Below are 17,021 nucleotides of genomic sequence, written 5' to 3'. Positions count from 1 at the left end.
TGCAGAGTTCCCACATATCTGCAAGGCAGCCTGAGTGAGCTGAGAGGAGGCCACGGATGGAGCAGGAGGGATCTCTCCAATCCAGACAGCATAAACTGGGGAGGTTTGCAGCAGAGCAGAGACTCCAGTTGCTTGGTCAGGGCTCTATGGGCGACACTGAAAATGATGCAGGATCTGGCAGAGCTGCAGGAAGTAGCCGGGGTGGTGGAGGGGTTAGTGGTTTAATAAAGTGGCTCTGTCGGAGCATGGGTGTGGGTGTGGGTGTGGGAATGGTGCGGCATGTAGATGCAAGACAAATTAGGCCCCCTCTCTGCTAGATGGTGCAGTGCGTTAAATCAGCTCTTTGAGAAATGATCAATAGTTTGTTCCAGACAGCAATGAGGGACTCCGGGGCAGCATTTTAACAGTAGCCCTGGGGAGCTGCCTGAAGTTGTTTAAAAAGTTTTTTAATAGCTTTCCTTTTCCAACCAGCATAACCATATTACAGGTCTTAAAACTGCCTGGAAAAATATGGGAGACAAGAGCTGGCTTAATGGTTGGGGAATGGGAGCCTGGAGACCAGACTTCTGTTGGATTTTGTCGCTCGCTGTCTCCCTGGCCAGTCTTTCCCCTGCCTGCCTCAGTTTCCCATCTGTGCCAGAGGACAGGCACCTGCCCAATTGCATGAAGTGCTCTGAGATCCCTAGATGGCAAATTGCTGGGGGGGGGAGTAGCATTTTTTTCAAGATCAGCTGCTAGAAATAGTGTTACATCAGCGTCAAAGTGTTGTTTAGAGGGACATTTTGTTGATTTGTTGATTCGGACTGCATCTGTTTTTTCACTGCAGCCTCACGTCCTAGGAAACTTGACGCAACTGGGAAGGGAAGAGGAGTCTCCTTTGAACGCGGTTGCTGATGGACCCGCAGCACCGGTTCTCCCCCTCCTGCCTGCAAAACCCTCTGATGTGGTCCCTGTCTACAGGTGAGCTCCTCCGCTCTCTCCGGCTAAGGATGGGAGCGTAAACCCACCGCCCACCCTCGCGCCCAGCCGGGAGCTGCTGCGCTCGCAGCCCCTTCGGCGCAGAGACGTGGGACCCGCCGGGAAGAGAGGTTTCCTCGCAGCGCCAGATGGCACTCTCTGACTTCAAACCATCCCGAGCCGAGCCGGGCTAACCCAGCCGGGCGGTGGGGACACCCACGCAAGCCGTGCCACGCTGGCTGCCTGCCCCAGGCCTGGGTCCAGGCCGTGGGGAGCAGGGGGCAGCGGGTGCAGGAGGATGGGGCACCCCGAACCGGTGCACCAAATCCGCGTGGGCCAAACAAGTTTTCTCTCAGCCTACGTATTCGGTCTAAATATCCCACAGTGGACAAAACAGCATAGCATGCGTTGGGGGGGGGGGTGATCGGAGTCGCCTGCTGCCGGCTCTTGGCAGCAACGAGACTCGAACCCAGCTGAGACCTTCCTGCTCGAAAGTCGCTGCAGTGCGACTGGACGGTGGGCTGCGCAGTCCAGACGCGGGACCGGGGCCGGCAGAGTGCAGCAGCGTGCACTTGCCGCCCACATCTCCGTCCGGCTCACCGCAGCGTTGCTTAACTGTCCAGAGGATGTGACTAAGGGAAAGCTGCTCTCCGCTCCCCTTCTTGCTCTGAAGCCGAGCAGCCCCGCTGGTCCCGTGACAGGCAGCAGGGAGCTGGATGCTGGTGTCTGCAGCACCCAGCCCAGCAGGGCGCTGGGCGTGACGGCTCTCCAGGGCTTCTCCAATATAGAAACTGCAAAACGGAACAGCAAAACCCCTGTTGTCCATCAGGTTTTACCCTCAGAATTCCCTGCCGGCCCCTTCCGGGGGTTCCTGGGTGTTGCGAGGTGCCTTTTCCAGCCGGGCAGGGTGAGGCTGTGGGAGGATGCAGGCAGCAGCAGTGCCGGCGGCTCTGGGGCCGAGCTTGGAGCTCGGACGCCCAGATCTCCGCAAAGCCCTGTGCCACGCTGAGGCCGCGGAGCAGGGTGTCTCCACGCTCAGTTTATTGCAGCTGTGCTGTCTCTGGGCTCTGGATGAAGAGAGAATATGAGGCTCCAAGCAAAGCGCTTCTCACATTCACCAGATTTATCAAATTGATTAAAAAAGCCAACAGATCTAGGCCTTGTTCCTGTAATAGCTATTGGAGCATGTTAGACATTAATCAAACAGGCTGGTTGCTGTGTCTGAAGAACCCAGCCTAAACCAGCTTGTGTTTTTCAGCCAGTGGAAGAGCTGTCAAGCTGTAATCTGTTTAGAACGAAATAACTTATAAATACACTTTCTGATAGTTTGCTGTATAAATACAGGAAGAGAGGGGGTTCTGCAACTGCAAATATCTATCAGAGGGCTGATAAATTTGTGTGTGCGGTCCGAGTGTCATCGTATGGACTCCCAGCAAGTGGGGAGGGAAGAGACTCATAAACCCACCTCCTTTTCAACCTTGCCCATTGGATTTGAAGTGGATCGGCTTTGCCCATTGATGTTTGACCGTTGATAAATAATGGAACTCCTATCCCTTCCTTCTTGGAAGCAAACCATGGTCTCCTTGATTTTTTCCCTAATCAAGTTAAAAAAACTAACCCATTACATCCTGGTGCATCTGAGTGAGTCCTGAGGCACAGGGCTCCTGCGAGTACCCCAAGAAAATTCTCAGATCCTTGGCCACAGAAAGCAGTCAAACATGCTAGCAAACCCTTCTGCAGGCAAAAAGGTTGGGACAACCTGCTGATAAGCTCCTGCAGGTCTATGGTGACGTTGCCAAGCTGTTAATGTCTGCGGTGGTTTCCTGGCTCTGAGGACACATTCAGAGTGTTATTCCAATTTGCCTTAATACACAGAGGTGACTGTCTTTGACATACTTCTTTCTCCAACCAAGGTTTCCTGAAAACAGAGCAGAAGAAACCATTGGCTACTTCGGGAGAAGCCAGGTAGAGCTGGGAGCAAATGGCACAGGAACCCCCAGAGAAGGCTGAGGTCAGTCTGGAAGAGAAAAACACCATTGATACACTGACACGGGATGTCTCTCCTAGAGCCAAGTGCCACCACGGCATGTTCTGGCTGCTGGGTTGCTGGTTGTCACCTGGAGCTCCTACACCAGCTCACACCTGGAGTGTGCTCTGGGCTCAGCAGGGGCAGACACTGGGGCTGTATTTCTGCATCCTCCACCAAATCTTTGTGGGACCATGGTCAAGACACTTTGGCCTGTATATTTAAAATTGCTTGGTGTCAGGCCTATAAATCCGTTGTGGTAGAGTAGGTGATTTCTGCAGAAATCCAGCCCCTTTCAGAAAGGTGGTTTATTAAGGAGCTTGTTCGAAGTCTCTGCCTTTGAGAAGTCTGGCTCTACATTCTCTGCCTCAGTTTCTCCTTTTGCACATGGTTTGGGTACTAACTGTTCACTTCCAGAGCACAGCACGGATCAGTGCCCCGTTTCTAAATGCCTCTGAAATCCAGGCTGGCAACGGCTCTGGGCAGTACCGAACAACCGGCTAAGGAAACCCTCAATCATCACGAGGCGGAAACGCAGGGAGTTTTCAAGCCTCACTCTGCAGAGGCAGATCCGCGCGTTACTTATCGCTCCTATCGCCTGAGCTTGGTGCGAGCGTGAGACAAGGGCAGCCGAACACCAGCACGCGCCTCCCGAGGCCAGGGACAGCCCGGGAGAGAGGAAAAAGCTACTTCCTCCGCTCCGCGCTCAGGAAGAGCGTGTCTGGGAGGCGGGGAAGGGGGTGCTGCGCTCCGCAGGGCTGGGGGCTGCGCGCCCTCGCTGCCCGGCGGGTGCGGGTGCGCGGGGGTCCCATTGCAACCTCCTGTCTTCCCCCTCGTGCAAAGACAAGTTGTATTGTCTTTTCTTCGGTAGCTGCAACGGGGGGATGGGAAACTCCCAAATATCAATGGAAAACTGTGTGTGGAGGCGGTTTCTTTGTCTCACACCGTTGCAGGCCAGGAGCTTTAGTGAATTGTTTGCTTGGTTGGGCTTTTTTTCCTCCTTGCTTGGCTCTTTCCCCCGCCACCTCGCTCTGCAGTGCGTGGGCAGGCACAGATTTCGAGCGTTTAGGAAGGCACCTGGAGTCTGACGGGGATGCCTGGGGCTCTCCGTCCTGCTCCATCCGAGCCCGGCTGCTAGGAGCTGTAGGGAGCGGGTCCCGTGCCGAGAGCCGGCACAGTAGCTCCTTTCAGCCTCCGAGCAGGCGTCTGCAAACAGAGGCCGATTCATAAGCGCGGTCTTCAGGGGCAGATAAAGGCAGGGACATGCCTGGCGCAGCTCCCGCAGGCCTGGAGGTCAGCGGGGAGGTGCTGGTGTCCGGCTTCTCCGAGGCAGTAAATGGGGCTGGAGGCTGGAGGGCTCCAGGGAGGAGCAGAGCAAGCAGGAGGAGGATGTTGGAGCAACCTCGCTTCCCGCTAATGTGCCAGCCTGGGTCCAGGTCTCGTGCGCTCCAGTGCTGAGAGATGCCAGAGGCACCCAAATTCCCATACATCCCCAGCAGCTGCAGGTAGCGGAAAGGAAAGAGCCCTTTTCGGGGCACGGGGACGCTGTCAGGAGCCCGGTCAGGCCGTGGAGCGAGGGTCCCGACAGCAGGTCTGCCCGCAGGCAGTGCCGCGCTGCGTTGGCTGCTTCGCTCACTAAGGCGCATCCTTCCCTCCATCCCTAGGTCCCGCTCCTCGGAGAGATGGGGGAGCAGCCCCTGGCGGGTTGCCCCGCGTCGGCGGCCCCCCGGCACCCTGCCCGGAGGAGAGAGCGGCGCTTCTCCTTCGCTCCCCGCCGCGGTGCTGTCTGCGCCCTGACAGCCCTTCAGCTCCAGCTTTTTCTTCTGCTTTCCCGTGTTTCTCTTTAATGAACGTACCATGATTCCCTCGTTTCTCCCCTTCCTGTTCCATGGAGAAGGAGCTATAAGTCTCACTGGACTGACTGGCACAGCCTCGGTTTGGTTTGAATTTGTTTAGATTAAGCATTTAATGTGAATAGCTTGTGCTTGCTTCTCCCTCTGATTCTTCCCTTTCTGTTATTAAACAGTTCTGTGTTGAATTATTTTTCCTCCTCCTTTTCTCCACCTCTCCTTCTTTTCATGTTCTCCACATTAATTATTCTCTCAGGTTTTTAAGCTTTTTTTAATTATTATTTTGGGGGTGAGAAGAGACAGGTCCCTGCCTCTGTTCCCCACCCAGTGCAAAAGGAGACGCGAGGTCCCGGGTCCGGCTTGGCCTGCGGTGGTCTCCGTCCCCGGCGGCGGGGCTGGGAGGCAAAGCGGACCTCTCGCCGGGGTGGCGGAGAAGGGCTGCGGCAGGGCGTCCGACCCCTCCGCGCTGGAGAAACGCCGCCCTGCCCCTCCGTTCTGCCCGTGGGCGCCTGGGAAGAGACGTGTCCCAATCCCCTGGCGCTCCGGGCATCCCCCATCCGGCCCCAGGTGGACTCGCCCGCTCCGAGCGGCTCCCGCCGATGCCTCTGCCCGCGGAGCGCGGCGGCTCCCGTGCACGCGGCCCGGCTTCGTCTCACCCCCTGCTTCCGCCCCGAACCGTTCGGCAGCGCCGGGCGCTTCAACCGGTGACCTCAGGCGGCGGTTCCCGGCTCGTTCCCGGCCCGGCCGTGTGAGCGGGGCCGGCGGAGCTGCTGGCAGCCCGGCTCCTGCTAATCTGGGAATTGTATGCCAGGAAGCACACACCCAGCCGACCTGCCGGAGACAAAGCCGGCAGTGTACGCGCGGTCTCCCGAGGCGTTCCTCTGCGGGGCTCGGGGCGATTTCTGAGCGGGCCCCGGCGCGTGGGGCCGCGCTCGTTCCCTTCCCGGACTTCCCCGGAGGGCCGGGCACCGGGGAGCCGCGCGTCTGCTTTGGCCGTGGTGCCGGAGCTCGGTGCTCTCGCGAGGGGACAGGGCCTGGCGCGGCACGAGGGGCTCCCAGCCACCGGGCTGCTTTCCACGGACACGGTCCCGCTGGTCTCGGGGGCTCATCACAAAATGGGGCTGTAGCGTCTAGGCTTTCATGACCGAATTGAAGCAATGGCTGTGAAAAAAATGAACCCCCGGCCCCATTTACTTCTAGGATGTTTACTCTGGACCCTAACAAGGGCAAAATAACTGGAGCCATCAGCACCTTCTTTGCTAGATTGGTTTAGCAGAACTATCGTGGCAGCAAATAGCAATAGCCCCTTTCCACATTGCCTTCCTGGGTACAAAAGTCTGTGTCCATGAGGTGTCCCTAGAGCCCTTGAGCTCCAAATAGACTAGATTTCTGTGTAAATCGCTCTGAGATCTCCCAAAGAAAAGCGCTATATAAAACCTAGGTATTATTAGCAATCTCCCTCTGCCAGGTCATATGTCAAACACCAGTGCAAGGCTAGAAAGTGTTAGGAGGAAGGGTTGGCCTCGGCTGAGTCACTTTATAGCCGCTCATTTCAGGGTTGCGCACACCTCTTTGGGAAGCAGCTGGACTTGCCTGGTGAGCCAGGTCTGGCAAAGGTGACAAAGTCATTTCCGCGCAGTGTCCGAGCTCCCCTCGTCGGCGTGGTTGCGCTCTTCGTGCCTGCGGCGCAGGGCAGCGCTACTGCCGCTCGCTGCGCGGGTGGGAAGCGGAGATGCAGGGAGGCAGCCGGTGCCTGCACCGAGCCGTCCTCGTTTGGTCCAGGGTGGAATAACAAACCCAGTAAGTGATTTCGCTCTCCCCTGTGAGGGCAGAGCTGGGCCCATCTCCTTGAGAAGGAGCTGCAGGTTCACGTGATGCTCCCACATCCTGTTCGATGTATTTTAAGAATGCTGCTTACAAATACTGGTGTGGTGCCAGAGCAAGCCAGGATGCTCACAAATTGCGCGAGATACACAAGCCTCCGCACACCTCGTTATTTTCCTGCGTGCTGATGGGAGAAGATGATCCAACCCTGGAGCGTTATAACCACCGCAGCTCTGCCAATTGCAAAGATGGATGGGCCAGTGGGACCGCTCCGGCTCCGAGAGGCTCAGTCCAATTTCCTGTGCCGCCCTGCGCTTCCAGGGCAGCCTTGCCCTGAGACGCGTGGTGTCACTCGGCTCATTATGTGTCTTACCGTGCCACCAAGAAGCCCCAGTCCTGGATGAAGGCTCCTTTGTGCAAGCTGCTGCATGAGCACAGAGTAAAATAGATGGTTTGTGCCTAAAATAACTTTCAGTCTGAGATTTCCAGGTCCCATAAAGCTGTTGTAAAGTTGCATTACAAATGCGAGGCACTCGGATATTACAATGATGTGAGCCAACATAGTAGAATGTTTTAAATGAAATATTCATCTGGATCTTCAGCCTGTAAAATGGATAGAGCTCTGCTGGCTTCTGTGGACTCACACTGATTTATTTTTTGTTGCGACCCATTTGTGTTAGGATGGTGGCTAGGAGATTCTAGGAGATCGCCTCCAGCCTAAGATCCCATTATTTCAGGTGCTCTAAAATCACAGAACAACTAGACAATCTGTGCCCCAAATTCAAAACCGCTAAGGATGTAGCCTGGTATTTTTCAAAAACAAGTCTATTCTCTAACATGCAGCATTTCCTCCTTGCAGGGCATCCTCATAGAAAGATATTCTTCCTTAGCAGTTCAGGCAGACCTCAACAGTCATATCTCTCAGCTGATGGTATCTCACTGGCTGTGAAAGAAATTGTAATTTAATCAACAAAGAGCGCTTAGAGCCCCAGACCAGATGGGAGAAATGTTTGTGAAACAAAGACTCTATTTTCGAGAAAATCCTTCATCTTGTGCATTGAATGAGAAATAATTCAAACTCCGGAGGCAAGCGGCTGAGGCAGCCCGTGGGTAGGAAATTCTCGTGTCATGCGCTGACCGGTTCTCCGGGCTTGCCCATAATAGGAGCAACTGCTACTTTTACAAGCAGATATAATTCCTGTTTTATATTCAGAAGTGATTTGAATCCCTCTGTGGACGTAGCCTGTCGTTGCACCTATTTGCTGTTTGCACCCACCCCTGGCCCTCCCAGAGGGACGCCTCGGGCTCCTAGCGAAGCAGCGGAGCCCCGGGAAACCCCGCTGCGCTGCCGGCAGAGCCCCAGAGACGCTCCTGACCTGGACGAGGAGCAAAACCGGTGGCCCGGCCACTCTGGAAAAATCCAGCGCGGCGTTTCAGCAAGCTGCACCCTGCGCCGGGCTTGGGGACGAGTCGCTGCTGGGGTGCAGCGGGGCGGCTGCGCGCTCCTCGGCCGGGGCGGTCGCGCTCCTCCCTCCCAGCAGCGCTGGAGCACTTTGCAAGCAAGATCTGCGATTCTGATCAAAGGAAACATTAGTCACTGGAGACCTGGGTCTTTGCTGTTAAAGTTAGATGTTAGGCATCCAGCTGGCACCCATGATAAAGAAAACTCCGCTTTACCAGCACGAGCACGCTTTGTGTCCCGGTTTAAAAGTCCAACCAGGCAATTGCATCCTGCCTCTGCAGCCTTTTCATTAGCTGCACTAAACTAGCATTTTTCCTGGGCACATCAGTTTTGGGACGGCCCGGACAGTTTTCAAGCCACGAGCCCTCTAGTTGCAGCTGGCTTTTCACAACCCCCAAGGCGCTGCTGCCAGCGCAGCCCCAGCTACGTTGCTGATGTCTTCAGCAATCACGGCCCAGCTGCTGCTCTGAATCGGGTGGGAAGGAGCCGTGTCTGCCGCAGCACGTAAAAGAGCTTTTGGGGCCTGACGGTGGTATATAAAATGCAATATAATGTTACCTATAATTTTTTAAAACCAGCTCTAGTCCTGCAAATAAAACACTCTCTATAGTTTCTTTTTCTTTTCTTTAACAGCTATAAACTGCAGACGTCTATTCTTCCTCCCTCCTAGCTTGCAACTGTCTTGGTTTATAGCGTCGTCAGAACCTCCTGATTGATTTACATGTACAGGCAGTAAACAGTCGCTCCCGCTCTCGCCAGTCCCTTATCCCAGGCTCCTGGGTGACTCAGCAGCGCGGTGCACAAGCGTGACTAACTCTTCCTTCCACAGCAAACAGGGATTTTGGGTCTTTGTTCAGTGCATTCCTCGCTGGTGGTGGAAGCTGGCTAACGAACCGCCCTGGCACAGCCGCGTGACTCAGCCGAAGGAAGAGCGCCCCGATCGCCCGGCACCAGGGCTTCGGCTCTGCACGTATCCTGCTGCAGGACGTCAGGCTGTGCCGCCGGGTGCATGTCTGCGCTGCGCCACTCACAGTGGGTCCAGATGGATGCAGGGCTTTCTCCTGCTCCAGCTGGGATCGGCTCTTGCTGGCTCACACCTGGAAAACGTGTTTAATCCATTCAGAAGAACCTCCCAGACAGCAGTTGCACCCGCTCTACAGCTGATATCTCCTGGTATCCAGTTGTTTGCAGAACTGGAGCACAGTCCGGTCACAGCCTGGTTATTATAAATCCTCCCGTCATCTGGGCCGTTTCCTCCCCAGCGACTTTTGGACTCACTGGGAGGATTTGTCCACTGTAAAGCCATGCAGGATAATTCCTGCTGGTGTCAGCACGTGGCCTCTTTTCCTCCCTCAGCCACGATGAGGTCAGTTTAGGAGGGAGGATCTCTCCACTCACCTGCGTGACATCCATGCCGTGATGGCAGAAAGGTGTTAAATGAGGCATCGTTACCGCACACCTGATCTTGCCCTGCTCTCCTTGCAGAGCAAACTCGCGGCAGGAGGGAGCCCAGAGCTCACACCGTGGGTGCAGCAGTGTCCGGGTGGGAGGGCGAGACCCACCCCACGCCCTTGGCCCTTTAATTGCAGGTGCAATTCCTTGCAGGTAAAATTCCTTTAAGAGGAGGGATTTCCCGTGGGGCTGGTGGTTTCCTCCTGCAGGGGCTGGATGCTGCTGCTCTGGGGCAGATGGGGATGTGCAGTGCTGGGCCCTCGGCGAGGAGGAGGCAGCAGCAGGTGCCTGAACTGTAAGCGCTCGCCCTGCGGCTCTGCAGGGCTCTGACGCTGCTGTTTCTGAAGCTGCTGGTGCATTTGGGTCTTGCCGTGCTGGGGCACATCCACGTGAGGTGGGGGCTGGGAAAGCTGCTCCCCCACCTCTGAGCAGGGCTGGGCTCTGAGGGCTTTTGGGGCTTGTGTCCAAGCCTCTGCCCTGCAGACCGGTCCCTGCTGGAGTGAAAGCCCAGGCTGCGGTTTGTAGCCTGGCGTGGTGCCTTGGGTGCTGGCTGCTCCTGGGGTGTCTCTCTCTCTTCCCAGTCGTGTCCCTCGCTCCCTGCTGAAGGTTTTCTGCTCCCTGCAGATGCCCCCTGCCCCTTGGTGGGTTTAGCACTGGCAGCGCGCGGTGCCTCTGCTCGGGGCACGGGCAGAGCCCGGCTCCTCGTGCGGTGCCCGTGGGAGCCCGCGTTTGAGGGCACGGAGGCTGAGGAGCCCTCCTGGGGACCTGCCGTGTCGGGTGCCCGCGGGCCCTGGGTCGGCCCTGCGGCCAAGGGGAGCCCCGGGGCGCGGAGCCGGCTCCTGCGGCGTTTGCACGCGCAAAACCTGTCCCGGTTTCCAGCGCAGCGGCTAGTCCGCAACCCGCTGCCGCAGCGGCAGCCTGCGCCCGGCGCCTCCCTGCTGCGCAGAGCAGGGATGGGGTCACATCCCGGGGCAGCAGGGATCTCCCCGAGCTCCTTCCCATCCCTGAGCTTGCCCCGAGCATCTCATTTGATCTCAGAGCTGTAAAAGCAGCACGGCAGCCCGGTCGCTCTCGCAGTGTCTTTCCTTAAGCGAGCCTGTAAAACCGACTCCAAGCGGAGGCCAGGCTCCCACGGGCAGGGCGGCTTGGATGCTCCGGTTCTCCGCACCCCGTCGCTGGAGGGAAGCAGGGTCTGCTCGTCCCCCCCCGAGTGACCGATGTGATGGGGGAGAGCCGGGGGGGGGCGGTGGCCCGGCCCGGACGGGGCGGCAGCTGGCTCGAGTCCCAACCCAGCCTCTCGTCAGGCAGCAAAGCGTGTGGTTATCTCGGCGAAGGCTGTAATTAGGCTGCTTGGCACCAACTTGTTTCAAAAAGCTGGAGAGGAGGCAAGAAACTCGGATCAGCCATTTTATATGCAACTTCACAGGGAGAAATGGAGGCCAGGCTGGGAGAGGTCTGTAACGGGAAGCCGGTTCCTCTTTGCTCTGTCCCATCTGCTCTTCGTGACCAACCCACGAGCCCCTGCATCCTTCAGGTCGGACCCAATGCAAGAGGAGCTGGACTGAGTGCCGTAGTGCCTGTGGCTCCCTGTTTAAAATTGGCCCCTCTCCCCTGCTAGCTTTAACCTTTTGCTCCCCCCGTGCCGACCATCAGATCATTCCTTTCCCTGGCACAGCGGGATGGAGCTGGAGCCCGTCCCACCATTGGCAGCGCGCGGAGGTGGGCACCGTGCCCGCCCGAAGCTGGAGTGCGCTTCCGTCCGCTCTCCGATAAGCTGTGTCGTTCATTCAGTGCTGCGCGTTGACCGCAAGCCAGGCAGCAGGACTCGCGTGGTCCCCTTGGAGGCAGAGGAAGTGCTGCTTGGCGTGGTCATCAATCTCCAGAAGAGCTACTGAAAGAGGAGGCTGTGTTAGCTCCGTGCTGGAGCACGGTTTGTGGCACGTTTCTCTGGATTTCTCCGGAGGGATGAGATGTGCTGGTGTGAGTGTGAAGGGGTAGGAATTCAGCCGAGCTTGTAGTCATCAGATAGAGGTAATCTGGTTTCCAAAGTGCTCAAGGTAGCTCTGGAGCTGCTGGCTGCTCTTGAAAAGCCTCCCCTTGATGGGACGCCATCTGGTCTGTGTCCCTGTCCTGATATACAGGAGTAAGGAGAGATCAAGGAAGTAAAGAGAGGCCTTGCCCGGGGTGTAAATCTGTGCCTGCCCTTGGGGCCGAGGCAGCAAAGCAGTCAGCGCTGCTCTCACGTGGGCATGAACGTAGTGGATGGTGGGCAGCAAACCAGCTGATCTGGTGCAAAGCGGTTGTGCAACCGCGTGGAGAAGTTGGCATGATCGCGGCAAGCAGGCGATGAACAAGATGTGGGTCAGCAGCCAGCCGAGCGAGGGAGCGTTGTGCAACGCAGAAACCTCTTGGGCAACGCACCCGCAGGGATGGGGAATGGGGCTCCCCGCTCGCTCCCGGCCCACGGTGCGGGTACGGCCGGCAGCTCCAGCTCCACCCAACAGCTCACCGGCGTTTGCCTGCTAGGGAAGCTCTGAGCCTGTGCAAACGTTGCCGTTTGCTTTTGATAAAAACTAATGCAGAAAAACCGTGTCCCTTAGGTGCGGCCAGTCCTGGCAGGCTGCTTGCACGGGTCGGGGTCGTGCCGGGTCCGGGCTCCCGAGGGCCGTCCGGCGGGTCAGCTCGGCCGCGGACCGCCAGCGCCTCCCTGCCCGGAGCGCCGGCCCATTTCCGCTCCGTCGGAGAGTGGCTCGGGCTGCTTCCCCCAGCCTTGCCGCTCTCCGGGCGGCCGCGGCGTTTGTCCCAAACCTGGCCCGGCGTCGCTAACGGCAACTGCTAATTGTTCTCTCGCTCTGTACTATATTTAATCCCCCACTATTATTTTTTCCCCTTTTAATCATAAAAAGCCTAAATTTCCCTCGGGGAAGGTTATTGGCTCGACTGTGGAAATATACCTGCGAGTTGCACGGAGCCGAGCCGCCAGGGGACTGGCTGTATTTTTAAACCCAAGTACAAAGTGTCTTCGGCGCTAACCGCGCTTAACCCTTCCCGGGGAGGGCGGCCGGGTGGGAGCGGGGGCTGCCCGCCCTCGCCGGGGCTCCGGGCGCTCTCCCTGCCCGTCCTCGGGGCGGCCGCCCGGCCCCTCGGCTCGCCGCGCAGGCGTTTTCCCTCTCTCCTAGGTCGGCTCCTGCCGGCTCGGCTGCGACGGAGGCTCGGGTCCTCCGAGGTAACCGAGCGCCTCAATACCTTTGAGGATGTGGGCCAAAGTCATCTCGTCTGACAGCTATTTCAGGGGAGCGCGGCCGCTCCCGCGAGACCCCCTCGCGCGGCGACGGTCCCGCACGGTCGGCCGCCGCAGGGGTGAGCAGAGGTTGATAAAGTGACCCCGGGGGTTTCATCCCGCGCACCGCGGACCTCGGGTCGCCTTCCGGACACTGCTCTGGGGGAAGCTGGCTTCGGTTTGGGTTTGCAGCTCGAGCAGAGCAGGTTTGGGGGTTAACCCTGCTCACCGAGGGTTGACCGTCTCCTGCACCCAAGGAGCAGTTTTATCCAGGGGTGGCTCCTCCGAAATCCTAACCTGGGAGGAGGAACAAGGTCAAAACAACCTCCTCTTTTTTTTCCCCCCGAGTAGCTCTGGCCTGGGCTCGGTCCAGCCTCCGCGGGGTGGTTGGGGTGGGAGGACAGCATGGTGGCACGAAAAGCACCGTACGGAGCCCGGCCGGTCTTTGTATCGCGTCTGTGGGCAGCAGCGGGGTCAGGGGGTAACCGAAGGCAGCGGGACGAGGGGGAAAACGGGCCTCCCCTTTTATGCGAGTTTTTCTGCAGAGCGGCCCTGCGTCCCTGCCCCTGCTCCGCGCACAAGGGCCCGAGTGTCTCCCTCCCGCCTCCTCGAACAAAGGAGGCTGCAGTTGTTTTTTGCTTTCCCATTCCAGGCGGCTTCACCCTTGCGTTCCCGGCCACGGCTCCGGGATTTGGTCTGGCTCTGACGGGCCGTACCAGATGGTGACAGCTTGCAGGGAGCATTCCTGAGCGAGGCGGGGGCCGCTTTGCCCGTCGCAGGTGCTGTCATGCTCCCAGCGCCCCGGTTGGAAAGCAAAAAGACGGGCTAAGAGCAGCGCCCGCAAGAGTGGGAGCGAGAGCACCGGGGCTGCCACAGCGGCATCCCTGCGGATGGGCACCTGGGACGGCGCTGGGATGCTCTCAGGGTGCCTCCAGCCTGTCCTGCCCCCCAAACCGGGACGGACTGTGGTGGGGACGTGCTCCCTTGAGCGTCCATCCGGCATCCTTGCTCACCGGTGCGCGTTTGCTCCCGGACTTTGCTCCGGACAAACTCAAGCTCCAGCCAGCTCGGGGCTAGGAATCCCGGCCGGCCTTTCGGCGGGTCCCAGCACGGCCCGCGGGGATGCGAAACCCTGCAGCCACTGTCGGTTTAGCAAGCGGCGACAAGGGCGAAGGCGGGAGAGGCGCGCGGGAGGTGTGGGTGGGGGGGAGCCCTTGCCAAAGGGAGCATCCCGCGGACGAGGCCGGGGGCCGGGGCCGGTGCGGGGAGGTGGCCCCACAGCTTGAGCGGCCGCCCGCAAAGGAGCGATTTCGGCATGTGGAAGGAATGCGACTTCGGCCCCGCCAGAGACGAAGGCCGGGCCGTGGGGACGGCTGCTGCTGTACTGACTCACCGGCCTCCTCTCCGCAGCCGCTTCCTCTCCGGGAGGCAGAAACTCCCAGTTTTTATTTATCATGTGGCTTAAAGTAAGGGGTAAGGAAGGAAATGCTCTTATTTTTAACTCTTCTATCTCCCCTGAGCCGCAGGGCACAGGGAGCCGCGAGGGGGGAGCCCGGCCCGCGTTCCCGCAAGCATCCCAAGGCGAGGAGCTGCTCCACGGCACGTGCTCGCGGGCTGCAGGTCCCTTTTCGGGGCACGGGCTCTCCGCAGTGCTTCAGTGCATGGGTCTGCGTGCAAACGGCCCTGCCGGTTCAGGGCGGCAGCGGGGACTCGTGCACCGGGGCGATGACAGCTCGGGTCGTGGCTGCATCGCAGGCAGCTGATAGCAACTGAAATGCAGCTTTCTGATAGAAAAAGCCGCTAGCTGGGGGCTAGCAAGGTGCAGTTTTATAGGTGGTCGGGATGCAGTGCTGGGGTCGGAATAGGCAGGCCGGGTTGCTCCCCTGAAACGTTACGGGTTGCCCAACTTCCCTGTATCTGAGCCGGGATGTTCATCCCGGCACGTGGGACCGCTGAGCACGGTGTCCGCCGGCCTGAGCGTGGGGGAAAGGGTCTGCTGTGACTTCGAAGGAGACTTTGAGGGGGCTCATCGTGCTGGTGCGCCTCTCCCGAGTGGAAGAAGTCAGGCCAGGCGCGTGTGTGTTTAGCGCGATTTTTTTTGCGCTTCCAGATGATTTTTACCGCAGGGCGCTCGGCACGCTCCGCAATCGCGAGCCGTCCCCGGTGGCGCGGGGGGACGGGCAGCACCGGGGAGGTCGCGGCGGCCCAGCCGTGCGCACGAGGGTGCTGGAGCCGGGGGAGCCCCTTGGCTGAGATGCTGCCGCTGCCTTTGATCAGAGCAGCTGATCCGTGCGTGAAGTTTTGGTCTTGGGTTCCCTGGGGCCTTTCTTTTAGCTCCTGTTTTGAAACCTTCATTTGCTTTTGGCAGCAGCGAGTTTTTTTTCTTTATGATCTTTTCTTTTCCCCCTTTGTTGCCCTGAGATAAAGGCTTCTAAATTTGTCGTGTGCTGAAAATGCAGCTAATCCTGATGGACCTGAATTCACATCTCCCCCAGAGGAATTGCACTAATTTTTTTTTCCTTTGTTCTGCCAGGGGACCTGTCCGTTTCCTAGTGGAAAAAAAAAAATAAAATCACTATTTAGGGCAAGGTTTAGATTCCAAAACCTGTGTGTTTGTTTGCAAGAAAAGAGGACAGGAGGGAAATCAATCCAAAAAAGCATCATACTTTTTTTCCCCTTCCAATATTGTTTTTACAACAGGGAAATTTAATTAAAGTGCGGAACTAGGGCAGTTGCACTGTCCAGAAGATGCTCTGAGGATACAGTCCTTTCCCACCGGTGTTAAATCGGGAGCACAGGCGCTGCCAGGCAGGTCGGACCTGCCATCCGGGCAGTCCGGCATCCTGTCGGATAGCGGCCAGTGACAGCCGCCTCCGCAGAGGCAAACTGCCCCTGCAAAAGCCTCCCCCTGGCTCCGACCTGCTGCGTCGGGGTCCCTGAGGGAAGGGTCCCTCTGGCCTGGGGGGACCAGGCGAGCTCGGGGGATGCTTTGGGTGCGCGGGGTCCCAGCGAGAGCCCTCCCAGCTCTTGGCTCCCGTTGCTTTGGGCAGGTTGGATGCTGGTGTCCTGTGCGTGCCGGGCTCTGCGTGCCAGTCGTGGCCTTGGACAGGGCTGGAGACAACGGCTGAAATGGCATCGCAGCTTGGGAAAGGCTGATGCATTTCCTGGGAGAGCCACGGGAGAGGGGAGGCTTGTGCTGGGTGTGCTGGGGGGCAGGAGGGGTGGCAAGGGGCAAATGAGGAGTGCGTCGGCCGAGAGCCTCGGGGCCGGCAGGAGGCAGCTGGGCTGAAGCTTTCCTGCTGCAAGCGCTCGCCTGGGGCAGAAAAATCCAGCGGGAGCCGTTCTGTCCTGGCCCAGGCTTCCCCAGCTGCCCAGGTGGTGCCGTTTCCCAGGATCCCTGAACCGGGGCTGGGAGGAAACGCTGGCAAAAGAGCAAGTTTTTGTGGTATGGGAGAGCCAGGGCACCTGGTCCCGCTGCAGAGCCAGGGCAAGCGAACGGCAGGAGCAGAAGCGCTGGCAGTGCCAGGCTGCCGGCGCCTGGGAAAGGTTCTGGGGTGGGAAGGGGCTGGTTCACCTGGCCTGGTGTCGGAGCAAGGGAGCAGGAGCCGGGAGACTCGGCTTCACCGCTCGTCCCTGCGGGAGGGGGACGGGGCGCATCTGGGCTGCGTCCTTCGCTTGCCGTTGGTGCACGCCGAGTGTCGCTTTGCAATCCCCCGGCTGCTGCTTCCAGCCCCCTGCCTTCCCCTCCGCGCAGGGAAAGCGCCCCGGGGGGAAGGGAGCGCCCCGGTGCCAGTCCAAGCCACCGGCGGGTGACAAGCCCCAGCCAAGGGCAGCGAGCCGGCGGGACTCCGGGGCCACCTCGGACGGGGAGCGAGCCCAGCGGAGCCCTCGGCGGCTCCCGAAGCAGCGAGCGGTGCAAGCGCCCGCTTCCTCCCGGGCCGGGCTGCGGGCGATGCCCACCGTGCGCCCCGGGGGCCGCTCGACGGCGTTGGGGTGCGCGGCGCCCCGCTCCCCCGGCGCGGGAGGCGGGGAGCGGAGGGTGGGGCCTCTTTTTGGGCATCCCCCCAGCGGCTCCGGTTCCCCTCCCAGGCCAAAAATATTTGCATTTTTTTTTCTTTTTTTTTTTTCAAGCAGGACTTCCTGATCGCTCTCCATTGGCTGCAGGTAGAC

Source organism: Apteryx mantelli, chromosome 25 (assembly GCF_036417845.1).
Source record: "Apteryx mantelli isolate bAptMan1 chromosome 25, bAptMan1.hap1, whole genome shotgun sequence".
In the NCBI taxonomy this organism is placed as follows: Eukaryota; Metazoa; Chordata; class Aves; order Apterygiformes; family Apterygidae; genus Apteryx; species Apteryx mantelli.
Note: the sequence above shows the minus strand (reverse complement) of the source record.